Below are 14604 nucleotides of genomic sequence, written 5' to 3' on the forward strand. Positions count from 1 at the left end.
TCTTGCCATCACCTGTATAAATATCAGTGTGTGCCACTGGTGTGTGTAATGAGTCCGTTTTCTCCAGCTGCTTCAGTTCCAAGGGAGTTTCCAGTTTGACAGGTGTACTGTGATATCTTATCACATAAATACTGCATGATAACAGGTGATCATTTGTATAAAGCTACTGGGGATATAAATGTTTTCTATATTGCTGCAGCTGCCAGGGAACACGAGAGTTTAATAATTACAAACAAACTGGAGGTTCTTATAATAGTCAAGGAATTGGGGTAATGGCAGAAAAACAATGGTGAATATATACATATGCAGTGACTTCAGGAAAATACTTGCATGTTCATTAAAACACACACACACACACACACACACACACACACACACACGCACACAGAGTAAGTACATAGTGTGGCTAGATTTGTTTGTGATTTCAGGTGAATGACTTAAAAGCTAGCCTAAGGACTGGGCGGTTTGACAACACCAAGTTCTGTTTCAGCAGTTACATTAGCAATTCTATTATACGAATGATTTGTAGATGCCCTACATGCTACTTTTTTGTACCTTGTGCAGAATATTACTTTCCTCCACTTTTTTTTCCAATTAAGCTTATTATATAAATAAAGATAGCTGAATATAATGATCATAAAGTAAATCTGGCCAGCATTATGTTCTTCTTATTCGGGCTGTTCTTCTCTTAATCATGTGGTTAGATCAGTTTCATTTAGATTGCCTTAATATACTAACAGTTCAACAGAGAACATAGAATAGGCAAAAATACTCTAGTTTTTTCAGTTTCTAAGCCTGTAAAGTATCACTAATTTCAAAGTGTGTTCTTACAAATATTGCTATCACTTTCATTCTGAAGCAGACCTTTTTCAGGCAAGGTGTACCTACTGATAAAGAGTAGACAGATTCAGTAACAGCACAATGCAACAAGCAAAATTTCATGAGTGGTGGCATTCAGGCTGAAGGTAATTCACAGGCACATGATGTATCACACTCATGCAAGGCTGCGAAGTACTGCAGTTAACACTGCATGCAGTAATAAGCATATAATAATATGAAAGTGAGTGTGATTATTCTACTGATGGTAATGGTGAATGCAAATGAAGGTAAACAATATGGCAGAGCAATTCAGAAATGTATAAACATTGAGGAATGAGTAGTGACTGCCAGTGTAGCTGTACACTATGTAATGTTAGGGGTAGCAGCAGGTTTAATACGAATGTACGTGTACAAGGCCATCTTCCCAGCCAGTAGCCATGGCGGTGCTCATCTTTGTTTGATTTGCAGCAGAAAGATCTGACCGGGTGTAGCATTTCAGCTTCTCAATGACACAGAAATAGTGGACTGTTACAGTGTACATAGAGACACCATGCAGGAGTTTGTACAGATGTGTTGCACTCATAGGATACATAGAACAACCATTTATGTGGACACCAAGGTGTGTACAGCATTGATAATCCTGGCTACAAAGATCTTCTTGTGACGAACAAGGGACACTGTGGCTGCATCCTTGGCATCAGCCACAAAGGTACTACACCCAGATTATCAATGCATGTTCCAGGATGTGGAGGAGCATATGTAGTTCCCACACACCACATTGGAGTAAAATAATGTAACATGGCCATTTTATGAATGTAGTTCCCACATACCACAAAGGATCAAAATAATGCAATGTGGCTATTTTATGACCCTGCCAATTTCCATAAGGTACTGGGAGTCACACACAGTACCCACTTACAGTCAAAGCCCCACCTAGTACACAGGAAAATGGTATATTATCCATAAAGGATTCTACTCCTTCAACCACTAGGTCATCTGCAATGCACAGGGCATAATGTACACTCTGACAGTGCATCTCCCAGCCATAACAGCAGTTCCCACATCTTACACTAGTCTGATATTTGTGCAGGGTGATTTCCCCAGGGATGTGTTGTTTGTGATGCTGGATATGCCTTGGATTCTGGAGCCTGGAACTAATGACAGCATGAAGAAAGAAAACACTGACTACAGCAGAGGATGCATACAACACTTCTGTGTTACAAACCTGAAATATCGTTGTACATCTGATAAAGCCTACTTCCCCTGTTTAGATGCCTCTGGGGGCATACTGCAGTGACATCCAGAGGCAGGTAGAAAAATATTTGCTGTGTGTTCAGTACTATACAACATGTTGGTATGCAAGCAAATGCAGCAGGGCAGTGCCATAATGGGAAAGGCCGTACCAGAGTCAGCAGCAGAAGAGGTGCCTTGTGGGGAGTTTGAGGAGAAGCGAGCTACATGAAATGACCCTGGAAGATGGGGGTGAGAACTATAAGCAGGAACACTGGCTAACAGACCATGTCTGGTTTGTAAATATGGGTAGGATTAGATATAATAAACAGTAGCAATTATACTGCAAAACTAATCTCAGGTTATGCAGTTCCTTACATGGACTCTCCATACTGTGTATCAGACACAGGCTACCCTAGTAACAGACTACCATGGGTAGGTCAAATTGGTCATCATATGCACAGGTGAGGAGGGCCATAGTGACAGCTGTCACCAATGGGCATTATAGGGGACTACTGATGTAGGTGGGTCACTGCGTATGTCATGGCCTGGTGAATGTTGTCAGCTAGCAAGACTGTTCAGGGAGGAGGTGGTGCCTTCATTTGGTGTATTTGGGCAGAGATTGCTGACGGTGATTAGTACATGGGGTTGTGTGAGTGGACACAGGTCCTTCAGAAGTCAAAATGTATGTGTACTGACCATGCATTGTGCTGGCTGGAAATGTGGCCTCTCCAAGGAATGTCACTGGCATGATCCACAGCCACCACAGAGGATGGTGTGCTGCAGGGGTATGAACAGTGGCCATCCATGTCTGTGCCCATGGTGTACCACAGCACCCACAACACTGGTTGCAACCATGGAAGAGATGGTGCTATGAGACCTAAATCATCTCCTGACCATCTCACAGTGGGCTTCTTCACCAGAAGTGAAATATGATTAATCATGAGATTGGTGATGCCCTCAGTGTATGTGGCTGCACACAGGCACATTGATTTTACAGATTCCCCATAAAAATGAAGAAAAAATCATCACGTAGAGCATGTACCACACCAATTAGCTTTGGAATGGGTGTGGAGCATGTACAATAGCATTGCATATTTGCAGTGTGGTTGCCATGGAGACACTCAGCTTAGGTGTGGGCTAGAAACCATGGCATTTTATAATCACCAGTATGCTGGCTCCTGCATCCCCTCTACTCTTTTGAGTGCTGCCAGCAGCCATTAATGTTTGACTTGCAGAGAAAGAGGGTGCAGTCTAGGTTGCTATATCAGCCAATGACTGTACTATTGTGTTATCCTAAGACTGAGTGGTGGTTTGCACAGGGAATGGAGAAGTGTCTGTGGAAGGAGGTGTGTGATATGCCTGCCATGTTATTCATGCCACCATGGTCATGGCCGGTGTCAGCCCATGTTAGCCATCACCATCAGGCTCACACATTTCCCTAACATCAGGCATGCTGACATTCACAATGGAGGACCAAGACATCAAAGCACCTATGAAAACAGGCAAACTCCCTCAAGTATGTCAGTGCTACTTTGTGATACTCCCAGATTCCAGTTAGGCTTCAGATGTAAGGCAGGATGGCATGCAAAGGTACAGATCACATACCCTGTGCAGCTTGACTCAACAGCTGAAGACCTGATGTACTTGGAGGAACAATATGACCATACTCAGTATGGGTACAGAACAGTTCTGCCACCAAAGATGCACTCCATTACATAAATGTAAACTAATGCCCACCACCAGCATAGCCCACTGACATTCATGCTGCTCTGTGAAGTTATGCACTCGTGCCAAGTACAAGGGAGCTGTCATACAGGGGTATCCTAGCAACAGGGCATATTCATCTGGTATGAGTTCCTGGTCTTTGTATGTATGCATAACAACAATAGGTTGAGGCCTAATGCAAGTCATCTGTGAGAATGTCACTAACTCCCTATGACAGCCCAAAGTAAAGTGGTACATGTACATCTCAGTATGGCAATCCCACCCCTGGCACAGAACACATAATTGCTTATGGATACATACATACCATCTAATTACCATAAGGTTTTGAGCTCCCACAAACAAATACACAAAGCACATTCTTAAAAGGGATCCTGCACAGCTGGACATGTAATCCACCCCTGAAAAGCACCACGGGTGAGCACTGGTAAAACTCAAGTCTGCCACCTTCAAACAAAATCTCAACTGACTGATTACATTGTGAAACGCATGGTAAATCTCACTGTCACAACTTGGAGATGCAAGTTAAAAAGGAACTTCTCCACCCTTCCACCACAACTGAGGATACATATTTTGATAAACCATCACCCTCCAAACAAGCTGGATACATTGACTGTTGTCTTCAGAATTCTACTCTCTCCCTAACTCCACATTACACCAGAACATAACTCTTTGAAAGTTAATTATATTCACAAAATAAACAAGAAGATGACATGAAACCCCCACTTCCTGCCTACCTCACAAGGCCTACGTGGCCCCTCTCTCCTGCATACATACCTAAAGTATATAGCATATTAACAACTTCTCCTAGGTCCATCTTCCTCAAGTCAGCAGTCAGTTGCTAGCAACTTCTTCCCACGACTAAAAACAACAGCAGGACAACTTTTCCAACATGTGCATGTCATACCCCTTTGAATACTTACATTAGCTGCAATTGTTGCAAATGTTCAAAAGGTATCTTTTTCTCTTCAGTCCACTTCCTTTGTAAAAGTTTTGTAAATTCTACAGTGTGATGAACATTGCGATGACTGCAGCTGTATTTATTACTTTCAAGTATAACAGGGAAGTAATCATGCTAATGAGCCAATTTCAAATAAATATCTCTGAATCACACTTTTTTCACACTGTGCACTTGACCAGGACAATGCTACAAGGCTCGTACTTCATTGTATACCTGCATGAGTAGCCACAAAGGGCATTGCTTAAGCATTAGCATGTCAGTGACTCCAGCAGATGCATCGATATATTTAATATTTTTCTATGGTCCCTAGCAGTACTAAAGAGCAATAATGGAATGAGATGTGGCTCTTCAGGCTACACATAATCATGCCATCTTGACATTCAAAACGAAATACCATCTATATGGAGGCATCTTGATCTGACAAGCTATGCATGCGAATGCTGTTGCAGATCACATGATAGTAGAAACATGTGTCAGCATGAATGTCCTGCCATATTCCTTTAGTCTGTGGCCTGTGAAATAGCCATGTCTACTGAGTGTGGCAGGGCACTCAAGTGGTGCTTTAAAAAAATCTAGACTATCTCTATTCATAATGAACACTGACCACTTGGAGCACCTGCTGGAGACCTCTTATGAGGGTCACAAATATAAGGTGGAAGCCTGGAACTGCCTTTTCAGGGTAGTGACTGCTGCAACTGACACCACTACAATGACCTGAAGAGTCAAAACTTTGACCTTCTGCACCTATGAGAAGAAGAGGTCAGGGAGACTGCTCCTGAGTTTTTCAGTAAGTACAAATGACAGGTGCATTTTTGTGTAATATAATTAATAATTACCAAGGCATTGCAGTTCATATGCTTCATGTACATTTTCATGTTCTTTAATGTTTTTCATCTCCTAAGCAGATTGAAGAGAATAAGCTCCTTTTTCAAAGGCATATGGACTGTAAATAACTGTATTTGTATAACCACTTAGATGTTATAGCAACACATTTCTTTAATTAATTGTATGTTGTACTTACTAGTAACACCCACTGCCCTTGGAAATACACACCTCTGGAGACACATGCACTGTCTACACAGGCAAAGGTAATTGTCCATCCAACCGGCCTGAGAGGGTTACCAACACTATCAGGGTCGGGATCATATGCCTGGCATAGTTTGATCTTCTAGCATGCCAGGTGTCATGTTCTAACACATACCTGTGCATTTGGTCTTCTAATTTGCTGTGTGCAATGTCACAGCCCTGCCAATATTACATGGTGCACCAGTCACATTTCCCCATATTCTATATGTATTACCCTAAACAAGGATCATGACAATGCTACTTATAAATAGCATATCCAGGGTAAGCTAGCTTTATGCCTGCTCTGTTTTGTACTACTGGATGGCATATATCATAGTACCTGGCTGCCACATGCTGACAGATGCACATGTTTAGTCCCCTGGATTTGCTGTTTTTTTCTGCTGTGTCACACTGGTATGGGCACCATATTGTCTTGCAATGTCTGTACAGTTATTCACATCCACCATGTTCTTCCTTGTCCCTTTGCCATAACACTTAGCAGCAAGGACATCTATCCACAAATTCCATGTTCCCTGCTGTCCCCCAGTACACCATGTTCACTATACTCCCCATAACACAGGACGCAGGGGTAGTTATGCATGTTCCAATGATCCTTGTGATTGAGCTCCTACAATTGTGCCTTATCCTGTGGTCTGCCAAGTCATTCATATCCTCCAGATTTATCTCTATACCAAATAAGTTTTGTATTTCCTTAGCTACTTTTATGACTAATAGTGTTACATAGACCCAACAGTACTGCTTTTCTCTGTTCTATCTCTCTCTCTTTCTCAATATCCTTCCTTTATATATGCATTTGATATTTATAATTTTATTTCTCTCCATTTATGTTACCTTTTATGCAGTGTCATCTAAAGTTATGACAGGTGTTGACATATTGTTGACCTGTCCTGCCATCTTCTGGTGGACCACCATCTGCTTACAGGGCTGCCTCTCCATGTGGTGATACAGGTTATACAACATAGTTTGCCCTGGAGGGTTTCACTGTGGCCTCTGGTGGTCTGTAATTGGGGGGGGGGATTTGTTGTTCTACCCACTGGAGACACTGCTGGTAGGGCCCAGTATGCTACCTGGCAGGAATTAGAGGTGGTGGTGATGGTGGAGGTGGCTCAGCAGCTTGATATCCACATTGGCTGCCTGGAGAATGTCCCTGTGTGACTAGCAGAGTCCTTACTGCTGCCTAGCCTGCCAGCATGCCAACAGGGACAGGATCCAGGGAGAGGACAGTCACAGAGTGGACTGACCCCTGTCTGGGTGCTGCCCTGGTCAGCTTGAAAGGGATCAATAACTACAACTTATCCTCCATCATGGTGTTTTCCTTCCTTGTAGTTAACATCTCCCCTTGTTTGTAGTCCAAGCCTCCCAATAACCAAATGCCCTCCTTCTGTCTCTCTATCTGGCCTCATGTATATCAGCACCTTCCCTTTCTGGTCTTTGTTTATGTTCTGTTTTTGTATGTTTGCCCCTGCTACAATGTTTTGTTTATGTTCTGTATTTGTATGATTGCCCCTGCTACAATCCTTTGTTTATGTTCTGTATTTGTGATTGCCTCTGCTACAATCCTTTGTTTATGTTCTGTATTTGTATGATAGCCCCTGCTACAATCCCTTGTTTATGTTCTGCATTTGTATGTTTGCCCCTGCTACAATCCTTTGTTTATGTTCTGTATTTGTATGATTGCCCCTGCTACAATCCTTTGTTTATGTTCTGTATTTGTATGATTGCCCCTTTGTTTATGTTCTGTATTTGTATGATTGCCCCTGCTACAATCCTTTGTTTATGTTCTGTATTTGTATGTTTGCCCCTGGTACAATCCTTCCTATGCCTTCTTCAATGCCCACATTCTCCCTTTTCTTCCATCTCTCTCTACCCTTCATAAAAAAGAGCACCTGTCCCACAAAAATACAATTTCTTCCTTATCATCATCCCAGTATTTTCTTCCCTGTGTCCTTCAGTGTGTTCCTCTGCTTGGTCTTCCACCTTGCTGTTCGTTATCCCCATTTCTCCCCAGTTTATAACAAATTAATTTATAGGGACATTGTTAGGAGTCCCTTATTATGGCCTTTGGCTGTTCTCATAGTGGCACGACTATGCACTTATGGATACACATATGCAAGAGTTTGCTACTGGGATTCATAGGTCATGTGACCTTCATCTTGGTATGCTCCTCCACTCAAGATTAGTCTAGCTCTCTCCAGCAGATACCTTAATTAATTAAACATCATCATACTGAACTGCCTCCACTTTGTGCAACTTCCACTGCAAGTGTTAGGTATCATATAGTGATAAGTGATGTTTCTTAATCCCAGGGAATTTCTTGGTAGTTTAGTAACTATAGGAACAATTCTTGCAAAATTCTAAAAATATATGATAGTTACTTTTAAGTGTCAATAGCTTTGTTAGTTTATCACAATGGGGGCATTCATAGACAACAGCAAAAGCATGCAGTGTGGCTTGTGCTGTAAAGGAGAAGGTACAGCAAGGTACTGATTCATAGGACCAAGCTGTCCTAAGAGGTGACTGGCCAAGAGGTGTAAAGAAAAAAAAAAGATTTGCAGAGTATGATATAATGCCATGAAAATGAAGGCTCATTAAGTTTAATGAGTGCATAATAACATGCAAATTAAGATACGGGAAAGCAAGTCATGATTCAGAGTCCTCAGTGCTGAAATGGTGCAGGTACCACATGTGAGTATATAGGCAAGGAGAATACTAAGGATTGTGCTGCTCCAAACAAAATGTTGGCAGTAGCAGCTACAGTCACAATGCATCTGGTGCACGATGGGGCCGCATGCTCAGCAGAAAAAGTTGCAGAGAGGATTACCTAACCCCCAGCTAACAGAGGTACAATTCCAAGAGTGTCTGTGGTTAGACAGAGATGTCATACAGGTTGTGGAGTCATGTACAGCCCCACAGATGAGGACTAGCTAAATGTATGGACTTCCTATTATCTTGGACCTCAAAATATATGTATCACTTACTATACTGCCTATAGGCACTTTTCAGAGACGATATGGGACACTGCTTTGTATGTGCCAGGCTGTAGAATATTCAGGATCATCCTCAATACATTGCTTTCATATGTAGATGACTACATACTTGGTGAGACAGCCACTAATATGCATGGCTTCTATGATATTGCCTGCCTCCCTGTAGTGTTGGGAGGCATAAACTGCATTCATGTAGCAATAAAGGCCGACTCAGTATGCATGGACAGTATTACAGCAATAGGAAGGGCTACTATTCCATCAACTGCCAGGTATTGTGCAACACACAGGAATGAATAACCAATGTGTCTGCAAAGCACCCAGGCAGTGCCCATGGTACCCATATATTTCATAACTAGCCATCTGTATCACTTCTTGCACAGAGAAATTCCACAAAGCTACATAGTAGGTAAGTGCAGATGCACTGCTGCACCTACAGACCCACAAACATGAAAGCAACAAGTACATAACATTAACTCCACCCCTACCTTTCCCCCCTCTCTTCCTAATGTGTTGCAGGGTGTTTCCTAGCGATACAAGCACATAATAGCCCATGTGATTAGGTTTTGAGCAAAGCTACATGTCCCATTACATACATGCTATGAAACCTACCTCCTCCTACCCTAAATAAATGGTTAGTAGATGCAATGCTGCATAGGTACACAGGCAGTATGCCCTGCTATCTGGGGATGTTTCCATGAAAGAAACATAAGAACCTTGTGACCCTCAGACTCAGTGTCAATACCTCTATGTATGATGCCAGTCCAAGAGGCATCGTAATGTAGGGATGCCAGAAATTAACCTTGCTTTGTAAAGACTGAGCTTGAATGAAAGTATGCTACCACATGTGCACACTCCTGGGCACCCCAGGATGGGGAGAGTGTGCAGGTGTCATGTTTTCTACTCATTGCTTAGGGCTTCTGTAATGTGGATGGAGTTTGGCTGTCCTGTATCAGCAGGGAGCCATCCCCTGCTATGTGTGTATATGACCAGGTACATGAGTGCAAGAGGGCATTGCTTTAGGTAGCTGGCATAGTTAGTAATTCTGCCCAGTAATGCTATTCCAACAGGAGTTCAGTTGCAGGGAGTGTTTAGAAGGGAGATAATCACTTGTGTGTGAAACTGTCCATATGTCTCTTACCACAGAGTGTATCACTCTGTGTGGGCTGTCTACTATGTCTGTTTTGCTTCTGTGTTGGCATAATGTGATTTGAGCTGCTGCAATAAATCTGTTGCACATTTTTTATGATGGACATTTTGGCACCCATAATAGTCACTAATAAGTGCTAGTTTACATCTTATTGCTGTTAACGAAGCTACATTAGCAAGTTCTTCTTCTTCTTCTTTTGAATGATGCATGTAACTTTGTCTATGGGTCATTGTGCTTCAATGGTGTACCACTGACACAAGGCATAGATGCATTCAGCTGCGTGTTACCAGCATGTATGCACCTTGGGTGTTAGGCTACCGTATCTGATATTTGAGTAGGAACTGCTGTCCTTCAGCACTTACCAAGACTATGCTGTTTAATGTCATATGGATCTCAAAGAACCAAGCATTATCTCACATGTCCTGTATATCATCAATCTGGTGTTTATTATAGGTACATAATTGGGTGATAGCATCAGACTGTATGTTCTTACATCCATTCCCACCAGGTCTTGCTTATTCACAGCATCAGTGCTGGAGTAGGCATTTGTTATTCTTCAATATTCAGCCTGAACCAGGGAGACACTGGCAGCACCAGTACCTCTGAGTTTCACCTTTGAGGCATGAGTGAACTGTAGACGCCTTATGTGTTCTACACTTGATTATCTGGGATAATTTCTGTAGCATTTCTTGTATCAGTTTGATGAACTAGTGTGAGTGGAGCCAATCAATGGTTTATCTTGGGTGATTCTAATGCCTGGGTTGATGGTAGGACCAGTAAGATGACTATGGACCTTCTTAATCTTTTTTCAAGTTTTGGCTTCACTCGGGTACTTAGCATTGCTAACCACATATCTGTACACTTTTTGCAGTTATTGTTCCAACTTGGTCTGGAAAACAGGGACCTGGTGGTGGAACCATTTGCTTGGACTAGTCTTTACCTGGTTCATTTTAGGCTATGGCTTCTGTTATCAGCATCTGCACTACCCAATGTAGAGCTGATCAATTGTATGGATTTATTGACAGTGGCATTCTGATACTGATACTGGACCAGCTTTTGAATGACAGCAGTGCTGACCATCAACATTCACTTGTTATGTCTTATACTCTGGCTGCAAGGGGCACTCTGGATGCTTTTGAATCAGAATGTGTACATCCCAAGACTGTCACATACATGAGACATAGTCTGATAATGTGCTTTATACAATACACAGACTATAAATGTGGTAATATCACCAATGGCACAGGACAGGATGCTTAAGGACAGGTGTAGCTCATTATTCAGCAAAACAAACAGGAGGTTAGTCTTTCATCCTGCGATTCACATATTTGCAAGATTGTGCTCATTATCTAAGAACTTCCTTCCTTGTTCCTGGCTAGGATTACTTCTAACACCATCTGACATACAAAGCTGATATAAGTGTATTTTTTGCACTTGCTATAACTGTTTCAGTGATATTTAATCATTCTGTGCTTAGTGTTGCAAAGTTTGTGTGTTAAACAGGTCTCTGGCTCTCAGCATACACACCTCACCTCCTATTCCAACCAAACCCACATCCCACATACCTACATATGCGGAGGTCCTCACCAGAAACATACCTAAACACCAGAGACCTCACAAACACAAACACAAGCATGCTACACATAATACTTCCTCTGCAGAACACAATACACATAATAGCTCACATATTCAGTGTCTCACCTGTCAAGCCCTTAAGGCAAAACAAAAAAACAAACATATTAGTCATAGGTAATTTCATCGTGAGCCACACAGATGTCCCTCTCACCACGTTGGATAAAGAGAAGGTCAAAATCAGCTGTCTGTCAGGTGCTGGGATCCACCATATCACACTTGCACTCAAGTCTCTCAATAATTGATACTGTTATGACTCTGTTGTAGTCCATTTTGGTGTGAATGACTTGAAATGTACCTGTCTGGACTATATGAAGAGAGACATGATTGATACCTTCACCTAGGATGATGCCGCAATACAAACAGAAAATAATTGACTTCAATAATTGGCTTAGTTTCTGGTGTCAATCCAAGGGGATACAGTATCTGTCAGCCTGGGATGACATGACTGACAGACCTCAATGCTTTGCCAGAGATGGTCTTCACCTGTCACTTCTGGGATTTCTGCTACTGGCCAAGGCTATTGCCACCCCCATAGTGCCTTTTTCCAAACACCTGAACAATTGCATTGACTCGTCCGTACCTGATAAGACTAAAATAAGCTCCTCAAGGAAGAGCAAACCTGTCTGGTGGACAACTGCCATGACACTGGCCCAACACTGTAGGTAACCGACAAGGGCGGTGAGCTGGTTGTAATGACTCAGATAGATTATGTCTCCAAAATGTTTAATATACTGAATGATAGCTGCACATATTCAAGGGTGTCTAGAGCATACATGAGAATTGACTATTTTCTTTTTGGTGCTCTATTTCAAGGCACTATAGATCAAACTGTATTTGGTTATTTAAGTGTGGACAATCCACAGTTACCTACAGTGTTTGGAATGCCCAAGATTCACAACAATTTGTATGATCCAACATTTAGGCCCATAGTCTCAGCTCGAGGATCCAAGACAGAACCTCTGACAACATTAGTTGACAAATGGGCCAGTGTTGTGGTCAGGGAAACTGACCACATATTGAAGGACTCCCGGAACTGTTTAGAAAGGCTTAAAACTGTAAAAAGTGTAGACAGCTATTCATTCTTGACTACTGATGTCATTAATTTATTTCCTGTGATTCTGAAACACACTGAAGGTTTGGAGATGTTTCAGGAGAGTTTGCACAAGAGTTCACAGATAAAAGCTGATAAGATGGTGTTCCTTACTGATGTCATAGAACTTGTTCTGAAGAAAAATGTTTTGATGTTTGAGGGTGAAATTTATCACCAGATATCAGGTGTGGCTATGGGGGCCAAGTGTGCCCCATATTTGCCAACCTTGTACTCCTAGAATGGGAGAGGACATTTGTGTTTAGGTCACACTTTTATGACAACATTTCGATATACAATCATTTTTTGGATGATTTACTCATCCTATGGCAAGGGACTGAAGATGAAGCTGATGAATTTGTAGAATATTTAAATTCTACAACTGATTTTTTTAGGTTTACCTGTACATGGAAACCTGATGAGATTGATTACTTGGACATTAAATTGTTCAAGAACTAAATAAATCAAGAATTATGCAGCACTATCTTCAGAAAAAAGACCTATTTCAGTAGCTTGTTGCACTTCAAGAGTTGCCACCCACCACACCAGTTGAAAAGCATAATAAAGGGCCAAATGGTGAGATTATCACGCTTAATAAGCGATGATGTGAATTTTACCAATGAACTGTATGATTTAATAGGAATGTTCATTGAGAGGGGATATCCATTGAGAATGTTGATTAAAATTAAGAAAGAAATTTTGGTAAAAAGAAACACATCTTTTATCCCCATATTGAACACCACAGTTGCCCGGATACAAACTAGACCTAGTGATATTACTACAGATGTGATGGTTTTGCGTTACAACATAGATTCCCACAATATATGTTCGATTGTCAATAGATGTTGGGACACTTGTTTCTGTAAAGTGACCAGGGAACTTCTTGGCAATAAACCCTGAATAGTTTATAGTAGGGGCAGAAATATTAAAAACATTTTAGAGGGGAATTTTAAAACCAACTCAAAACCTGGGTATCATTCTCTTATGATGAATATGGTGCCTGTAAATTTTGTAAGTTTATTAATGATGGGCCATATGCCGTGGTGGTGCAGTGGTAGCATTGTTGCCTCACAGCAAGAGGTTCTCCCATTCGATTCTCGGCTGGAGTGCGGGGAGTGCCTTCTGTGTGGAGTCTGCATGTCCTCCCCGTGGTTGGGTGGTGTTTGAAAGACATGCGTAAATTGGCATACCTTTGTTGAAGGTTGGATGTCATGCTGGCACCTCGGTGTTTATGAAAATCTACTGCCAATCATTAGCGGACCAGAGTTCCGCTGTGGCGACCCCTAACCGGGAAAAGCCGAAAGACAAACAAACATTAATGACGGGCCATATGTCATGGTAGGGAATTACGATTACTCTATTAGATACCCGGGGAAATGTAACTGTAACACGACCATGTTAGTCTATCTGGCTACCTGTATGTCCTGTACATCTTTTTATGTTGGAAAAACTGTGCGCAGGTCAAGGGATAGAATTAGTGAACATTTAAGGGAATAAAGGGATTCACATAATGCTCTTTTTGTTCACAGTAATAAGTGTGTGAACTTTAAAAGGTTCATCTTTTTTGTGATTGACAAGGTTCAACAAAATGAGAGGGGTGGTGACATTAAATTAGAAGTAGCAGCAAGGGAAAGTAAATGGCAGATGAGGTTAAATGCCAATGTTTCACCAGGACTTAATGCTAGTATATCACTGGCCCCTATTTTGAAACAAAGGGCTTGTTTAATTTTAACTAATATCAGTATTTTTTATGTTCCAATTTTGGAATTATAAACTTTGATAGGTAATTGTATTTACATTTGGGCTTAGGCTTTTGTTGTGTTAAAAATGTAATTTAAACCATATTCACCATGTTTTTTTATCATTTCTATGACAGTTATTGTTTTAAAATCTTGACTTTTCGTGATATGTCTTTAACTAGTTAAAC

The sequence above is a fragment of the Protopterus annectens genome, chromosome 3.part0, assembly GCF_019279795.1.
Source record: "Protopterus annectens isolate FY-2018-M chromosome 3.part0, PAN1.0, whole genome shotgun sequence".
NCBI classification, from domain to species: domain Eukaryota; kingdom Metazoa; phylum Chordata; order Ceratodontiformes; family Protopteridae; genus Protopterus; species Protopterus annectens.